The 19,000-nt window shown below is 40.8% G+C and overlaps 1 pseudogene; it reads left to right on the forward strand.

The window, feature by feature from the left end:
- Positions 1-1,569: 1,569 nt before the first annotated feature.
- The window catches only part of LOC113913610, a 46,207-nt pseudogene continuing 28,776 nt past the window's right edge, over positions 1,570-19,000 (forward strand).

Raw genomic sequence — 19,000 nt, forward strand, 5'->3', positions numbered from 1 at the left:
CTTTTGACATTATAGATATCCCCATTAGAAAAATGAAAATAGAAACAGGAAGTTTCCCTCAGGAAAAAGAGTAATGATATTAAATCAATAATGAAAATGCTGCTTTTGTCCTATCAAACTGACAAACAAGACAAACACACAAACAAAAATTATAATATCTAATGTTGTCTACGGTGTGGAGAAATGAACTCCATGTGAACTTCTGGTGTGAATATATATTGCTATAATCTTTCCAGAAGGAAATCTGGCAACATATACCAGAGCCCTGATTTATTTATCTTGACTTTTGACCCAGAAATTCCACTTCTCAGAATATATCCTAAGGAAACAATTAAGAAGGTAAATAAAAGTATTTATTCTAGCATGGTTTATAATAGTAAAAATATTAAAATATTAAAATAACCTAAATGCTTAAAATTATAGTATTGTTATAATAAATCATACTTCAGAATACTAGGCAGGGATTATCAATTCTAATGTAGGTTAATATTTATTGGCATGAAATGGAAGCATATTCACAATAGTTTTTCAAGTAAGAAATAGCAGGATACACAATAATATGGATTGAGTTTTCATAAAATTACTATATATCTCTAAATGCATAGGAAAATGTGGGGAAGCACTCACATCATGTATTAACTGATTTGTTTTTCTTTAAGTAATAAGCTCAATTGTTCATTTTCTTTTTCCATGGCTCACTTGGAAATATGAGTATACAAGCTCTGGGGGAACTCTAAATCACTATTTAAAAAGGTATTTTTGGGGCGCCTGGGTGGCTAAGTCATTAAGCGTCTGCCTTCGGCTCAGGTCATGATCCCAGGGTCCTGGGATCGAGTCCTGCATCTGGCTCCCTGCTTGGCGGGAAGCCTGCTTCTCCCTCTCCCGCTCCCCCTGCTTGTGTTCCCTCTCTTGCTATCTCTCTCTGTCAAATAAATAAAATCTTTAAAAAAATAAAAATAAAAATGTATTATTATTATAAAATGTGCCACCGTAAAAGACAGTCCCTATTGCTTTGTATCCTTCTATTTCTCACTTGACTCTTCAACTTGGTCTACTCCTGCATTGCTATGTGACCTGGGACAAGTTCCCTAACCTCAGTGCTTCAATTTCCATATCTTTAAAATGGGAATAATCATAATCATACCTTATAAAGTAATGAGCATCGAATGAGTTAGTACTTGTAAATATAATGCCAGATACATGTCACGCTCCCAAATATTGACTGTTGTTATTAATGCAATGTAACCCCATCACCTGGAAACAACAGTAGCCCCAGTGGAGTTTGTGGGAATATGCATTTACCTTCTGGGCACTTAAGACATTCTATATTGAAAATGGTCTGATAGCTGGTTCCCAAACAAATCATTTCTGATTCTGTTCACATTTCATGTCAACCCTCCATTCTCCCATCCTATCCTGCCAGGAACTTTCTCTGTATTTAAGTCCTTAAACTCCATTCCTTTTTTGTGAAGCTACCATTCCATCCCTCTCCTGCACCACCTCCAGGGGACATGTTTGTATTAGTAGTAACGACCTTCTAAAGACAGAATATCTCAACTTAGAGGCACTATGAGGTTTGCAAATTATGCTTTCAGACCCCTTCATTCATACTCTAGAACCCTTCACACTTACCTTGTGATGACTAGGAAGAAAGACGGTTCTGGATTACTTTGCCTGGGACTTGGTCTTCAAGGGGCTGCGAGATGGAGAGCATCCACAACTGGAGTTAAACTTGAATTGGGCAAGTATTTGGCAATTGTAGCCAATGGAGAAGACAGGTCTGAAGGTAGGAAAAGGGTATTAATTTTTGAACTGATCTCTGAGAACAAAAACCACAACTGGTTTTTGATTTTTGGAAATACCCTAACCTCAGTTGTCAATGCTATCACCAGTGGAAAATAAATATGCAAAAACTAAATAGCCATGTGGAATTTGCTATAGAAGTTGGATTGCCTTTATGGCTACATTGGGGGCATTTCCAGAGAATTTCCCATGAACATTAATGAGCTAAATACTGACAACTGGGAAATACTAATTGCTGGAAATCCTAAAAGCTGGCTAATGCAGGTAGAAAACAGGATGAGATCTTTTTGATTTTACATGATGTTGAAAAAAATTCTACTTAGCATTATTATGAAGGGACATTTCTCTGCATTGCCTTAGTCCTCACGATGAGTGTTGGACATCAATACCTGAAGGCAACTGACTTTCCAAAGGGGCTTTCATTCAACCATTAATTCATTCACCAAACATTTACTGAGGCACTGAAACTAAGGAGATGGGGATTGATGAGACACTCTCTTTTCCCTTGAGGAACTCACAGTCTAATGTGGGAGACAGGTAAGTAAATGGATCATTACCATTAAAATTATATACCAAAGGTCTGGGAGCATACAGGAAGGGTGACTGCCATAGACCTGAGGGGGATGGGTGAAGGTTTGAAGGAAAGTTTTTTTCAGAGGTGAGAATGTTAACAGCACGTGACTGCAGACTGAGTAACTGAATAAAAACTGGAGAGTTTGGTTGCTAAGAGCAACATGGACAAGGAAAAGCACAGTTTGCACTGATCTGGAAAAAGAGCTTTTGCAGTGCAAGGTATGATTCAGTGCATGGAAGGAGCTGCATTTTGTCACTTCTGTGTCCGGCTCAGTGTTCTATTTGTATTTGATGCATTAAAGTGAAAAAAGGTAGTGATAATGAACATGAAGAAGGGGATTAGCATGGAGATCCTCTGATTGACAGCTCACTTAAGTGTATAACTACAATTAGACCAATGTTTAGAGCCTCTGCACAATTGACATTTTAGACTGGATAATTCTTAGTTGTGGTGAGCTGTCTCTACATTGCAGGATGTTTAGCAAAGGAGTAGTCCCCTAGTTTTAATAACCAAGAATGTCTCCAGATATTGCCAACTGTCCCCTGGGAGGCAAAATCACTCCTAGATAATAATTACTAATTTAGAAGAAAGTAGCCAAAATTTTTCTATTTTGCTAAGCTAAACTTCCATTGCACTAGGAGGGATTTGAAGTGAAGATCAATGGGGCTTTTGTGATAATAGGAAACAATCTACATATCCAATAGAAAATTGGTTAAATGAATCATGATATACCTATATAATGAAATATTATACAGCCATTAAAAATAACAGTATAAAAGTGTATTAACATGGAAATATGCTCTGGATTAATTTTGCTCCAGCATGTGTATGTGTATGTGTGTGTGTATATATTTGGCCTAGGCAAAAAAGCATGGGAGGACACATTCACCAAAATATTAGCAATGAAAATCTTAGGAGGGAAGAATTATAGGCTTTTCTTTTCTTCTTTTGTTTCTGTATTTTCTACAAGAATCTACTTTTTTCCTTTTTTAAGGTAGATTGTGAGGAAAGGGATATGCCACTTCTAGGCCTAACCAGTGGGGATTTGCTTGATATGTTTGTTTGTTTTTCCTCTTGAAGTTATATGCCAAAGAGGTGCAGTTCCTTTAGGGACCTAGTATATGGATTTTTCTGGAAAAATGGAATAAAGCTTTCTCAAAGGCTGAAGGATGCGTAAACTGTGTTGTTCCTGCAAACCGCTCCTTCTAACATGGAAAAGTTCAGATAAGAGATCCACTCAGAAGAAGAGTCTTGAAGAAAGTGTACCCAATATATAGTGGGTATTGGGTACCTCTTCCTGCTGATGACCCAATAAAGAGAAAGGCAGCCCAGGCTTCTCTTTAAGAACATCCACTCTTTGGCCTCAGTTGACTGCAGGCCTTCTCTGTGCAACTGCCACTCATTGGGCTGTGTGCATATCTTTAATTACCCACTGGCTGCAGCAAGCATCTCTTTCCCTTCCCCACAGGCCATAACCCTGAGGAAGCAAAGCCTTCAGGCTTTAGTGAGTCAGCCCCAGTAAGGCCAGGGAAGAACAAAATGAAGGGAGGGCAGCTGCTCTGGGGTTATCTTGGGTGTCTGAAGTCAGTCAAGCTGGGGGCAGCCAGGAGGTGTGTATGTCTTCCGCAGGTCTTTTGTTTGGGGGGTTCAGAGTGAGAACCAGGAGGGGAGGTAGAGGAAATGAAGAACCCTCTCAAAAACAACAGAAGATATTTCTTCTTGTGTATTTATAAAGGCAAGTTTTTAAAAGTGAGATTTGTTTGACGGTGAGTCATCCCCAACATTTGATGGATATGATTCAGATGACCTTCCCTGACAGCATATTCTGAAAATACAGGCGAAAGTTTCCTGATTGTTCAGAAGCCCTCAAAGAGTTCTAAAAGGTAGCATCTTCAGCTTGGTTTTTAATCATCTATATTTCTGGTGGTGGTGTTGATAGTTTGAAAGCAAATAATAACAACCCTTGGCTCTGCTGGGAGGAACGGATGCTTATCTAGCTCTGGCAATAATTAGTTTGCCATCAGATGTAGAGCATAGAAATAAGGCAGAATTCAAGGGTTCTGAGTTCTAAAACTACCTCAATGACCAGCAAAGTGCCTTGACCTTGATCAAGGCACTTTGCCAACCTCAGATGTAACATGAGGGCAGAGTTAGCCTGGAGACTGTTAAGGTTCCTCTCAGCCTTCCTTGGTAGCCCAAAACTCATCAAAGTTAAGTGTCCACCTTATGTGCAACCTCAGCATCTTATGTTTATCCCTGTAATAACACATCACAGAATATTGTCATTGCTTGACTTGTCTGTAAGTGCTCCTTAGACTACAGAGAGACTCCCTACCTTATTCACCATTGTATTCCCAGAACCTGGAACACTGTATACGGCACATAGTCAACTGATCTTTGTTGAATGAAAATATGATTGATCTTAGAGTTTTTCAATTCCAGCCTCCAGTCTCATTCTTCTTCCTTCTATTATTTCCCCTGCCTTGCCTTCTCATTGGGTCTAGAATAGAAACTTTTACTCAAACTTTGAGTGACCTTCAAGTCACTTTGGGGAACCAGCTACACTGGACACCTTTTGGGTATTTACTCTGTTCTTAATGACCATTGTGGCCATGGGAATGCACCTCTCAGATATTCAACTATGACAGTATGATCCACCAAGGGCCTAAGCCGCTGAGCTCTGAAATCCACTGCCATGTTTGCTCTAAGTCCACCACTTCCAAAGGCTACTTCTAGTCAATGGCTGAGTCCGGCAGTGATATTAAGGCATACTTCTTCCTAATTGGCTGGGATCTCCCCTGATGAGCAACTTTGGCTTAAGGACTCCCAATTGGCCTTGCTAAACTCTCCTTGAAGCTTAAAACTTGGATCTAATCCAGTCTAAAACATGTCCTCCCTCCCTCCCTCATTCCTTCCTTCCTTCCTTCACTTGGGGTCATATTTATTCTAATGGCTCTTGTTTGGCTCCTTTACCATTCTATATCACAAACATTTCCCTTAATACATGTTATCCAATTTAATCTTGTCTTGGCTTTTGCTTCTTGGGGGACCTGGACTAACACAACCACTTTCTCTGAGATTTCCTCTATATCACTGGGTGGGCCCCTAATTATCTTCTTGGTCCTTCATCCCACTTCTAGCAATTTGGACCTGGGGCAGACTAATCACATTTTCTTTCCAAGGGAAACAAATGTTAACCATGGGACAGCCATCTTCTGACTATCATGTACTTGAAGAAGCAGAGAAAGCCAGTCTGGAAAGAAAGAAAATGACACAAATTTCAGAGACCTAAAGATAATACTGCCTGATACTGTCTCTTGTTTCAGACCTAGCTGTAGCTAACTTCTGCAAGATACTTTAGTATCTTTAGAATCAGTACATTCCATTTTCAGCTTAAGCTATTTAAATTGAATTCTGTTGCTTGCAATCAGAAGAACCTAGATTTAGTCACTACTTGTACCCTAATAAAGTTTCCATAATGAAATAGGCCCATTGTAAACATATAATCACATAAGGTCACTGTCATTACCCTGTGCCCTATCGTGAGGGTGAGCATACAAATTATTACCCAACCTGTAACGCTTTTGAGAGTGAAAGGGGGAGCTATTCATAATTGTATTAGAACAACAGGCTTAATCTAGGAGTTTTCTGGACAAACTGGGGCTATTATGGTCACTATACTCCCATAAAGAGAGTCAGTTGATAAAAGAATTAATGAGGTTGGACACAGTTGCAGTGAAACAAATCCCTTATAGGATCATTGAAATCCCAGATGTCTCTGAAAAAGGAATTTTTCAGATTTGTTTTTCATGTTATTACTTTTCAGACAAAGAAACTGAGGTTCAGAAAGAAGTAATTCACTCAAGGCCACTCAGCCAATAAGTAGAAGAGCTAGACTCAAACCCAGGTGTCTCTGTTCCTCTAGTCCAGGGTCTTTCCTCAATGCAAAAGCCCTCAGAAGTATCAGTTCCCTTTCAGTGTGAGCTCTGGCCTCCTCCCCACTGTCTGAAATGCCAAGGCCAATCAGAGCACATATTCTAAATGAGAATATATTCTTAAAACAATCCTGGGGCATATCCTCCTTATGCCAATGTGACATTGTATTTTCCAAAGGTGGTCTTAATAATATCATTCAGTCCCACTGTTCTACAGTGGATTCTTGCCACTTTTTCATCAAAATGTAGTCTATTTTCCCACTATTTTGGATATGGGTGAGCCCTATGACTGCTTTGAGCAAGAGGATGCGGTGGAAGTAATGCTGATGGAGTGTGGCTTCTTTGCAGTTTTTGCTTGGGCTACTTGGAATGCCTACTCTTAGGAAATTCCCTTTTGGAACCCAGCCACCATTCTGTGAGAAGTCCAAGCCATCTGGAGAGGCTGTGGTCAACAGCACAACTGAGATTCCAGCCAACAGCCAGCATCATGTGAGTAAGCCATCTTAGACAACCGGCATTGCTGAGACTTGAGATGCTGCAGCCCAGTCAACATACAATCTCATGAGCAACACAGAGTGAAGATCACTCAGCTGAGCCAAGTCAACCCTTGGAGACATGAAAAGAGCAATAAATTTTTGTTTTAAGTCCCTGAGTTTTGGAGTGGTTTTTTTGGGTAGCAATTGCCAGAACACCCAGAATCCTCTTTTCAAGTCCAAAGCAGTCCAAGCTGGGAACGGACCACCTTCTTGGAGTAAAGTGCTCACCTCATAATTATAGCCACTGTGAATAATCTACTATTTGTCAAGAGAACTCTTTATGGGGGAGCTTGAGGTACCATTCATCTGGGTTTTCATTACCTGAGATAGAAACTGTGAGTTCCATTGGGATCTTTTCATGTAAAATCCAAGAATACTTGGCACTCCAACCATGACTTGACCCCAACTTACCTGCCTCATCCCCCAAACTCTCTGCTGTGATCTGGCAATGCCTCATGGCTTTAGTGCTTTACTGACAGCACCATGTTTTATTGTACCATGCTATGCTCATGCCATGGTCTCACCCTGGAATTCCATTCCTATCTCAATTCACCTATTCCCAAGTTACTCATGCTTGATGTAGTTTGAGACTGGACATTCTTCTCCCAATGAGGGTTCCTTAAATTCTCTGCATTTGTTTATCTAAGCAGGTAACACATTTTATTAGAATTATCTGTTAATATGTCCAACTTACCAAGGAGGATGTAAGCCTCTGGGTGATGGGACAGTCTTTATCTGTTTTTCTATCTATCATCTATCTATCTATCTATCTATCTATCTATCTATCCATCTATTCATCTTTTAGTTAGTTAGTTAGTTAGTTAGCTAGTTAATTTGGGTTCTTATTTTTTTTAATCCTCAGTATAATGACACTGATCAAGAAATGTTTGATGAGGTAAAACCAAAGAGTCAATGAAAATAAATGGAAGATTTTCAAAGAATCATTTCCCTTTTAACCAGCCCTTTTCACCAACAATTACTCCTTCTACCAGTAACAATTGCAACAGCAAAAGCAAACACTTACAAAGCATTGACATGTGTCGGGAACTCTTCTAAAGTGTCACACATGCATAATGCATATAATCCCCATAGCTTTATGAGGTAGATATTATTATCACCCTCATTTTACAGATGAGAAAAATCAATAATTCATCCAAGAGCCCACAGTTTTTAAGGGACAGAACTGGGATTTCAATCTCCACACTCTGGTTCTAAAGTATGGATTCTTACCCTTTCAAGTCATGGTAACTTGGGACAAATCACCATGACTTGAAATCCTTGGGAATGCTCAGGGTTAACCAACCCAGCTCTGCTACTGTACTCTGTCTGGGGCAAGTTGCTAGTAAATGCTGCATTCCCATAGGAAGACAAGGTTAATGAAAGAGAAAGAAAGGTGGATAAATAATTTACCACCTGAGCACTGGGAAGAGATTTCTTGGATTAAGAGTCAGGAAACTCAAAAGACACAATTTAGACAATAAAGTAATAAATGACACGATTACTATCCAATTGGCTACAGGCTCATTCCTGCTCTGGAGTCTGCATTTCCCCTGACATGGCACCTGCTTCTGCTCCTCTACCACAATCCCTCTACAAACAGAGGCAGATATCCTCCCACCCACCTTAAATAAATAAAGCCTGAATTCTATATTTTTAAAAGAGTGCATCTCCCAAATTATTAGCATGTGTGTTGAGCTATGGGACTGGAGAAGGACCAAGGGAGAGAGAGATGAAAAGCGGGAGAAGGAACAGAAAGCTTAAGGGGGTCAGCAGAGAGAGAGAGAGAGAGAGAGAGAAAGAGAATTAGAGGTAGAAAGAGACAGAGACATGAGGAGACATCATGCTACTGTTTAATATAAGCTCATGCTGAGCTGGACCACCCCCCCCCAGCCCCATAGGATTCCTGGGAAATGTGGCTAAGTCAACAATAGATCCATTGGAGAAATGGGTTAACTGACCCACCCAAATTCCAAAACAAAACAAATTCTATTTTCTTCAGTAATGAGTGAGATTATGGGCTCTGGGGCCAGATTGCCCAACTTGGACTTCTGGCTGTACCACTCACTGACTGTCAGAGCTAGGGCAGTTTTCTTTATTTCTTTCTGCTTCAGTTCCCTCATCTATAAGAGCAACACCTACTTCAGGGGTGTTGTGATGAATTTTCATGTAAAACACTTGAAGAGTGACTAGCACATTGGAAGTACTTGATAAATAGTAACTTAAAATAATTAGTCATGGCAAAATATGTGAGAGCTAAAGCTTGTCCCTTCTTTATAGGGGTTGTGGAGCTAAGACTCTGCAGGTTACTTCTCTCTGCAGTCAGAGTTATAGGCCAGAGAGAAGGGTCTTGCCTAATGGGGTGGAAGTTAGGGAGAAAGACTGGGATCACCAGTTGGATTCCCAGTTAAGGCTGTGGAGTTACCACCTGGATCATCTTCCACCCATGTATCTAGTTGTTCATTTATGAAACACAAGTAGTTATTACATTCTTCTTAGTAGGTCCTGTGCTAGGAGCAAAGGGTAGAGAAATGTGTAAGAAGAATCTGCCCTCTTGAAATCATCACATTACAGGGAATGATATGGACATGTAGAATTAACATGAATATAATGGGTCTCCAGGAAGATCTGGGTTCAAATCCAATGACTGATGAGCTAAGTGACTTTAGGTTCATGACTTCTCTGAACCTCAAATTCCTTTTCTCTAAAATGCAAATTATAGTAACAGTAATAATAATAAATATGTAATTCAACAGTTTTGTAAAGCATACATGAAAAATTAACATAAGATGGATGCTTAACACAAAGCTTAGTACGTAATGCACACTCAATAATTACAGCTTTTAAAGAGTGTGATGTAATAGACAAAAGAAGAGTAATAGAAAACACAATAAGCTTTAAAAGAAACAGTGATATGAATAAAGACCTCTGAGGTGCCAAAAAAGGAGTTAGGCATTAATCCATTGTGAATTTGGGGAAAGTGCTTTGGGTTAGGGGGGTGGAGCTAGTGGTTAGCAGGGAGTTTACCAGGGGAGAAAGGAGAGGGCATTCCAGGCAGAGGAAACAGAAGAAGCAAAGGCACAGAGGAAAGAAAGGGGGTATAGCAGGTTCAAAGAAGAGAAATTCAGTGAGTCAGGGAAGGGAAAGTATGGTCAGAGATGTTGTGAGGAGGTAAATCAGGTCAGCTCACGAAGGAGAAATTTCTTGACCGAACACGGAGTTTAGACTTTATCCTGCAGGCCAACATCTCCCGGGATCTGTTCTGTACAACACTCACATTGGAAGTTGTGAGCAACCACTGCATGAACATGGTCTGCCCTCAATAAAATCAGGAAGTGCTGGGTAGAGCTACAGGGAGCTCTTCACTCCCAGAATCTGCAGTGCCTTTAATGTACTAAGAGTCCTCCTACCCCCAAGATGAAGAAGCATCTACAGCATTTCCCAAAAAGTTTGTCCCATACCCTCTGATATTAGTTCTGAGAAATTCCATTAGGCAAATGCTGCCATAGGTATGACAGTAGTAGAGGCTGCATCTGCAGAACTGCCTTTAAGTGGATTAATAAAGAGAGTAGCAGTACAGAGCATAGACTCTACAACCAAACCACCTGGGTTGGAGTCCCAGCTTTGGCCCTTACTAGCCTTGGACAGAGGATTCCATCTCTCTGTGCCTCAGTCTCCTCCTCTATAAAATCAGAGTGAGAATATGCTCATGGGGGGTATTATGAGGATTGAATGAAATAATATTTATAAAGCACTTAGAACAGTGTCTGGCACTTATTAACACTGCCAGAGCATTTTGTTAATTAAATGGAGAGGACAGGATAGAATCCTCAAAGGAGCTTTGTTGAAGCAAGTCAGAAAAGAGAGTGTGTGCAGTACAGAGCTCTCCTGTCCTATGCTGGTTTCTTTTTTTCTTTCAGTTCCCTTGGTTTCCTTTCTCCCTTCTTTGTTTCGTTTGTAGACCAGAGCAGTCAGATCACCTGACAAAGAAGCCAACCAGGACTTTATATAAGCATTCAACTTACATGAATGCAAATAAAACAAAATAAAATATGTTTTAAATCATAGGGCAGTTGAATTAAATCATAGGGCAATTAAAATTGCATACTAATATAAAATATATAAAAATGACATTCAAATAAACATTTGAGTGGTAGGGGCCATTCATCTGCCCACCAACATATTCAAAGAGCTAGGACTGCTATGAGCTTAGAGGGTCTCTGTTCCCATGTGCTGCTTAGACAAGGCAGAAACTTGCCAAGCTGAGGATGATTCCAGGGTTTAAGGGTTGCTATTTTTCTTATGACTTGCCTCCTAAATGCAAGCCAACTCAGTCTGGTGCACAACTCAAGAAAGAGACATCTGTTTCTGAAAGAAACACTGTGTTAGTCTAACTGGAGGCACCTTTATAAAGTCTTTGAAAGGTAATTTTGATGATATGTTATTTTTGCCTAATATACTTTAGAACACCCCTGCCATGTAAATTGACACTCTCTTGAAGTGTAAAGCTGAGATTATGACCTGGGTCTTCCTGACTCCAAAGTCCTACCACATAGACCCTTGTAGTCAAGTGCTTGTGTGTCATCCACTTGTTCATTCAACACCTCTTTACTAGATGTCTGCAACATGCCAGGAACTATGCCAGGTGCTTGGGAATAGAGTGTGGAACAACTGAGACAGTTCCTGTTCTCATGGGGCTCCCAGGCTCTAGGGAAGGTACAGAGCAAGAAATGAACTGATGCAGGGCAGTATAGGGAGAGATACCCATTTATTTGCACTTACAGTACTGCCCTAACCCCCTTGGTAAACCAGAACCTAAGTTAGGGTCCTGGGTGTTATGATTAAATCAAATCAAAACCAAGACTAGCTTTTAAAATGGGAGGGGGAGTCTCAGATAGTGTGACTTCATTCAGGTATCCTCTACCCTCGCTGCCCATTTGAATCATCTAGGAATCATCAGGCCTTACCCAAGATAAATGTAGGAAAAATCTCTAAAGACTAAGAGGCTTAGAACTGACCCAAAGATTGAGAAGATGCTCTGCCTCCACATATCTTCCCATACACGGCAGAAAAAAAATACGTCCTAGATCTTAGAGATAGATGTATGTGGAATGGAGCTTAAGCATACCACCTCTGGAGATGGATCATCAGAACTGGAATTCTAGCTCTGTTACTTGCTAACTGTGTGGCCTTGGACATGTCATTTAACCTCAGGGCCTCAGCTTCAAATTAGAAGGATTAAATAAGTTAGTAGATATAAACCTCTTTAAAGAGAAAATAAAATATAGCAAATACTTAATAAATGTTAGCTTTTACTGTTTTTCCCATTATGAGAAAATCCCAGAGACCACTATGAAGCTTGGAGGAGTAACCCTTCTGATCTTTCCATGAGCTCTTGGTGTGTTCCTTCTCCTGTGGTTCAAGACTTCCCAGGTCATTTGGGCCTCCTATTGTCCCAGTTTCTAAATTATACACTCTGTACTCTAATGCCTCTCTCTCTTTTTAATGGAGATATAATTGACATATAGCATTATGTTAGTTTCAGGTATATGACATAATGATTTGATATTTGTATAGGTTGTAAAATGATCATCACAATATGTCTGGTTAACATCTGCCACCACACATAGCTACAAATTTTTTTTTTCTCATGATAAGAACTTTTAAGATTTACTCTCTTAGCAACTTTTGAATAATATAGTATTATTAACTATAGTCATTGTGCTGTATTTTACTTCCCCATGACTTATTTACTTTATGGCTGGAAGTTTGTACTTTTTAACCTCCTTAACCCATTTCTCCCCACCCCCCATCCCCCACTTCTGGCAATCACCAGGCTGTTCTCTGTAACTGCAAACTCAGTTTTTTGTTTGTTGTTTTCTTTAGATTTCATATATAAGGAGATCATATGGTATTTGTCTTTCTCTGTGTGACTTATTTCACTTAGCATAATGCCCTCAAGGTCCATCCATGTTGTTGCAAATGTTAAGATTTCTTTCTTTTCCTGATGTTTCTTTTTTCCTTTTATTTTTTTAAAGATTTTATTTATTTATTTGAAAGAGAGAGAGAGCATGACTGGGGGGAAGGGCAGAGGGAGAAGGAGAGAGAGAAAATCTCAAGCAGATTCTGAGCTGAACAGGGAACCTGACTGAGCTCGATCCCAGGACCCTGAGATCATGATCTGAGTCGAAATCAAGAGTCAGATGCTTAACCAACTGAGCCACCCAGGTGCCCCTTTGATGTGTCTTCTAATTGATGCTTTACTTATTGTTTGGCTACGACTATTGTGGCAACTTAAAAATGACTGCAAATTCATCCCTATTCATCCTATTAAGAGGTATAGAGTCTAATTTCTGTTCTCTTGAATCCGTTTTGAGCTTTGTCTTGATTGATCATTAGAATGCAGCAGAAATGATGTTCTAAAATTCTGAGACAAAGTGTAAGAAGCCTTAGAGTTTCTGCTTGGGCATCTTGGAACACTCACTCTGGGAAAGCCAATTGCCATGTAAGAAGTCCAACCATTCTGAGGCTGCCATGCGAGAAAGAGCACATGGAGAGGTCCTGAGACTGTATGAAGATAAAGACATGCTAGGACAGTGCCCATCCACTTCAACCCCCAGTGATTCTCTCAACTGGTGCCCCAGACATCATATGGAGCAAGAGGAGTTCTTCCTGCCAACCCTGGCCTCAACTGCAGATTCATGAGCAAAAAAAATTAGTAAGATTTAGGGTGGTTTGATTTGTAGTGATAGATAAGTGGAAAATAAATTTATAAACTTCTGTGCAGGAGCATCTTCTTTGGGAGAGTAGGGCCAGGTATAAAACATGCTATGGATATCATGGTGAAGAAACAATACACATTCTGTAAAGCTGGGGTATAGTGGCTTCAGTAATTCTGCTGTCCACTTACATGTTTGCGGATCTAACTAGAGCTGAACCTCATGATTCCTGCCGTTGCTGTAAAGTTTGCTCTTGTGTTCTCTACAACTGAAAACATAGTCCAGAAGAGGGATGCTGAGGATAACTGGCAGGCAGAACTGATTCACAAAGCTGAGACTAAAAAAGGAAACGATTCATATGTTGAGGATATGAATTTCCATTCAACAAAACTTTGTTGAATATCTAGAATATGTCAGCCTATGTACTAGGTATGCACAGATGAAATCTCCATGGTTGTATGAGTAAGGTGTGGGAGCATTAATTCCCTTCCTTTATGTTAAGAATTATCCTAGAGATTTTGTGCATGGTTCAGTGGGGCACAAGAGAAGATAAATTCAACTCCACCTGAAGAGATCAGGAAAGACTTTATGGAGGAGGTGGTGCTTGAGTGGACTATTGAAGAATAAAGAGGAGTTCACCAGGAAGCCACAGGAGAGGCAGCTGTAACAGAATAGTTAAATGTGTACCATCTAGAAGCAACCTCCATGTATCTCATTCCTGGATCTATCACCATTAGTTTTCTAGACTAGGACAAGTTAACTAACCTCTCTGGGCCTCAGTTTCATTTCCAAAGCCTGGCAAGAATGAGGAATGAGATTTTTTTAAAGCTGGGGCTGTGAGGAGGTAAGAATGCTTTAGTGGGAAATAGGGAGCCATTGAAGGGATGCAATCAGATGAGAATCATGATTAACATTGCATTTTAGAAACATAACTTTTACTGCAGTTTGAAGGAAGTATTGGGATGATAGAAGAAGGTCAATGCTGGAAGCAGATAGACGAATAGGAGAATATTGCAATGGTCCAGGCCAAAGATTATTAGGACTTTAATTAAGGGTATGGTAATGAAGACGGAGAGGAAGGGACACAGCCTTTATAGCAGAATAGATGGATGAGGTATGTCACAAAATCTTCCAAATAACTGAGTACTCTTGGATTCCTATGCCCATGACAGGGCCCTTTGGCATCTCCCTGTCTTGTCTCTCAGAGCAGCCTAAACAGATTCATTCTATGAACTCAAACTTGTGAGTTCCTACACTGTGGCAGGCCCCATACTAGGCAATAAAAGTAAAGGTTATGGTTGTTCTCTCCCGGGATTATCTCACTGTATATAATCGAAAGACCACAAATAATCTTGACCCACTAACTTGTGGGTTTTTTCAGCGGAGAGCCAGAACCACAGAAAGGTCATTTCTTAAAACCCATAATCAGGTGGATTTCCCCTAGGCTGGTTTTGCCACCAGGTGCAGACCTCATTTCTGAATCCTGCCTGACTCAAGACGGCCTTCGTTGTAGAGACATGAGGGAAGAGGAGGGCAGCCAAAACCATTCTGTCTTCACACCCAAATCCCTGGGGATTAGACTCATCATCATATCATGACTCAGAGGCTTCTGACAGGAAAAGCCAAGACATAAATCCCTTCCATTGTAAAACCGTGCGGGAAGTAAGCCAGCCCGTGTTTGAGAGTCTCATTCGCAAAATCTCTCTGATCTCCAGGAGCTTCACTCAGCATCTTGATGCCTGTGGTTCCCCACCTATAAAGTCACGGGGATGGCCTGTTGGCTGCCGCCTTCTTCTTCCCAGGAGAGGAGAAAGATGCCTGTGTGCATGCTTCTACTGTCTCCAGCTCCAAGCTCATTAGCACAGTGTTCTTCTCGGAAATATGATGTCTTCTGATGCAGTAAGCAATCCTTTTTTTCAAAACTTCTATGCTTACAATGATTAAGACAACCACGTAATTAAGCTTTGTATCCTTCATCCACACAGGTCAAAAATAAAAGGGAGAATGAGCAAGGCAGTGCAAGGGGGACAACACAGTAATGATACCGAAATCTCCCTTTGTGAAAAGAAGAGGCTCCTGGAGAGGGAGCCTCTCCTAAGGAAACTGAGGCTCAGGAAGGTGAAATAAACAACTCACGTTTGCATATCTAATGAATAACAGAGCCTGAATTAAGCCCAGGACACGTGACTTCAAATATCATATCCTTTCCACTATACCAATGTTTTACAAATGTTTGAAGAGGGATGAGAATCTGGGTTCCCAGAGTAAAAGTCGGATGTGAATCAACTGATGTAATCAGACTGGTATTAGGGGCCAGTAACTGGAAATGGGCTGGAGCCAGGGAGGTATTAAAGGTGCAGGGGGGTTACAGAGAGGCAGGTATCTCCAAAACATGCAGATGAGGTTGGGTGAGCATTCTAGAAAAGAGACTGGATTTAGAGGTGGGTTCGTTCCACCTCAGAGACATCACAGGACAGGGGGATAAAAGTTGTTCTCCAAAAGGCATTTGCCACCTCAGCTGCTTAAGGAGAACCCACAGCGATATCTACATAGAAGTCCTGGTGCAAAATGAAAATGTGGTCAACTTACCCAAGAAGCAGGAAAAAAGTGATGTTAAAGCTACTAGAATATAACACTTTTTCCTGTCTTTGGTTCTCCTGCTTTCTTAATCCGTCATGGTATTTTATTTGCTATTTAATGTTTCATTCACTCAAGCATGGGGATTCTCACCAGCTGAGGGCCAACCTTCACAGGCATTTGAGGTCCCACTCTATAACTTATCAGGTGCTCAAGCAGCACCCAGCTGCAGGGATCCCTCTCCTGCCACCAAAGCACAGGGCCCAGGCTGGGGGTAGGGGAGTCATTCTCCCCTTTCTACAGGCCCACAGTGCACAGTTGATGCCCAGCAGATCACAACCTCTGCATCAGATGTGCTAGGTACTGGGATGGGGGCAACCAAGGTAATGCCAACCTTGTCAGGAGTGGCTGTCACTATGCCACCATGTTCACCATAACTGGGATCTTACTATGGTTGTACCTAGGCCCCCTCCAGAGGCAGGGGGCAGAAGATGTCACTGAGCAGGAGTGCAGAAAAGGAGGCCAGGGGAGTAGGCCCACCTGGAGAGGCATGGAGGCAGCCGTGGGCAGGATGAGCTGAGACTCCAACTTCCTGGAGCATGCTCTCTTGCCTTATTGTACTTGACTTAAGAAACACAATGTCAAAAATACAATTGTTAAGAATTTCAAGATGGCAGGTACCTAGGTGGCTCAGTTGGTTGGGTGATTGCCTTCAGCTCAGGTCATGACCCCAGAGTCCTGGGATTGAGTCCTGCATTGGGCTCCCTGCTCAGTGGGGAATCTGTTTCTCCCTCTGCCCCTCTCCCACACTCGTGCATTCTCTCTCTCAAAATAGATAAATAAAATCTTAAAAAAAAAAAAAAAAGAATTTCAAGATGGCAACTGCAAAACATGAAACCCCAAAAACAAGGTTCTTCTGAGGGGATGGTCATTGTTGCATGCCCGTGAAACCAGCCCTGGAAATATGCAAGCTCCAATGGCAATGGTCTCAAACTATAAATAAACCCAGTAATCTGGGGGTGCCTCCTAAGCTCCCCAAACTGTTTGACTTCCTACTGCCAATGTTCAGATGGCTTCCATGGTCTCCTTGGAAGTCATGAAAATGTCCTTCTGTTGTCACTGCTACTGTCTTCACTCTGCAGCCTCCAGTGGTGCTAGCAGAACTATTCTTTGCCCCTGTTGGTGCTGCCTCCCTCACCAAGACAGGTAAAGGCTCTCTCCTTGCAGGTGTTTATATGTCACTGTGTTCTAGAAAGTGTGGCCTAGCTCCTTCCATTTCTCCCATACCCTGTGTTGAAGAATTTGGGGAAAGTCTATTGGAGCTAATGTGACTGTATAACATATCATCCATATTTAACATGAAAGGGGGTTAAATTTAATAACCACACCAGAACACTAGGAGTAAGTGGGACTGTCTCAGGCAAATTAGGACATACAGTCATCCCAGTTGGGACTGAATAGGAAGACATTTGATTGGTCTTATACAGTATCACACACTTAAGAATTCAAATACTGCCACCACCTCAAACCAGTTTCCTAACATGAAATCCAAGCATCTCAATTTTCTCCCTCCTTAGGGCAGCTTTCCAGCACTTCCTAGGGAAAGACCAGCCTTCCCATGCTCTACTACTATTTCCAATCAATGTCGATAATCTTAGTGTCTGTGAACCTAAATGACAGTTACAAAGTTCCCTGTATTCTTTCTCTGCCAGGAAGCCTAGAGGGTCTTTATTCAAGTTGGACTCCTAGTGAGCTGTCTAGGGATTCCCAGATTTGGAGTGGGAGTGGGATATCCTTGCTGTGTCTGTCAATGGACTGATTTTTCTCTACTTTCCAGTTGCTGTTGGGAAGCATCAAACACCCACCCTCACACCTCCATGTTTGCTGATGCTCTTTCAAAGGTGCCAGAGGACTGATGTCACTAGCTGAGAAATCTTAATTGGCCTTAAATAGCATATTTCAGAGTTTAGAAAGGATTTTATTAATGATTTCATTTGAAAGGTAGAGCTCACTATTGCTTAACCTCTGCTGTAAAGGTAACTGCTCAGCCCAAACTATTCTTCTAAGAGGGTGAAATCATTCTTACCCTTTCTGAAGTGACTATCAATAAAGAGAGATTTCCTTTATACTGCTATGCCCCATTTCTTTCTCAGATGCTATCCCTCTTCCCACCATGGGAATGTGGCCGCAGAAAATCAACTCATTGGGTTTCCCATTTGACATCTGAAATGATTTTTATCCTCATGTTATTTCTCTTGAATAAGAACTACGTTTTTGAAGAGTTCTATTTATGCCATGAAATACAATTATAACCTTTTTGGTTCCTTCTGAAACAAAAAACTTCAAGGGAGTATAACTTCAGTAGTGTCAGCCCTGAGTACTTGGGAAATTTATGGTTCACAAAGGTGGGAATCCTCCAGATCTTCCCTTATGATGGGATAATAATGGAAAGTCTAATCTTAAACTCTCAAATTTTCTTTCTTCATTTAGTAATTTTGTTTGAAAGTTTACCATTCAAGCAACTATGTTCTCACCTTTCTCTTCTCCTTTCCCAGCCTCCCTACTTTCTCTTTTTTCTCCTCTTTTTAATTGGAATAGGATCCATAAAGTGAAGGCAAAATTTTTTGATCAATTATTTTTTGAGAGTCCTGTGGCATCCTGATCTAGCTCACCAATAGTATAATAACCATAAATTTATTAAATAAAAGTAAATGTTTGGTTGTACAAGTATTATGGGCTGAATTCAAAATTCATATGTTGAAATCTTAACCCCTAGTGCCTTAGAATGTGACTGTATTTGGAGATAGCACCTTTAATTAAGTTAAAATGTGATCCTTTAGGATGTATCCTAATCCAGTA

This window comes from Zalophus californianus, chromosome 11 (genome assembly GCF_009762305.2).
Source record: "Zalophus californianus isolate mZalCal1 chromosome 11, mZalCal1.pri.v2, whole genome shotgun sequence".
NCBI classification, from domain to species: Eukaryota; Metazoa; Chordata; class Mammalia; order Carnivora; family Otariidae; genus Zalophus; species Zalophus californianus.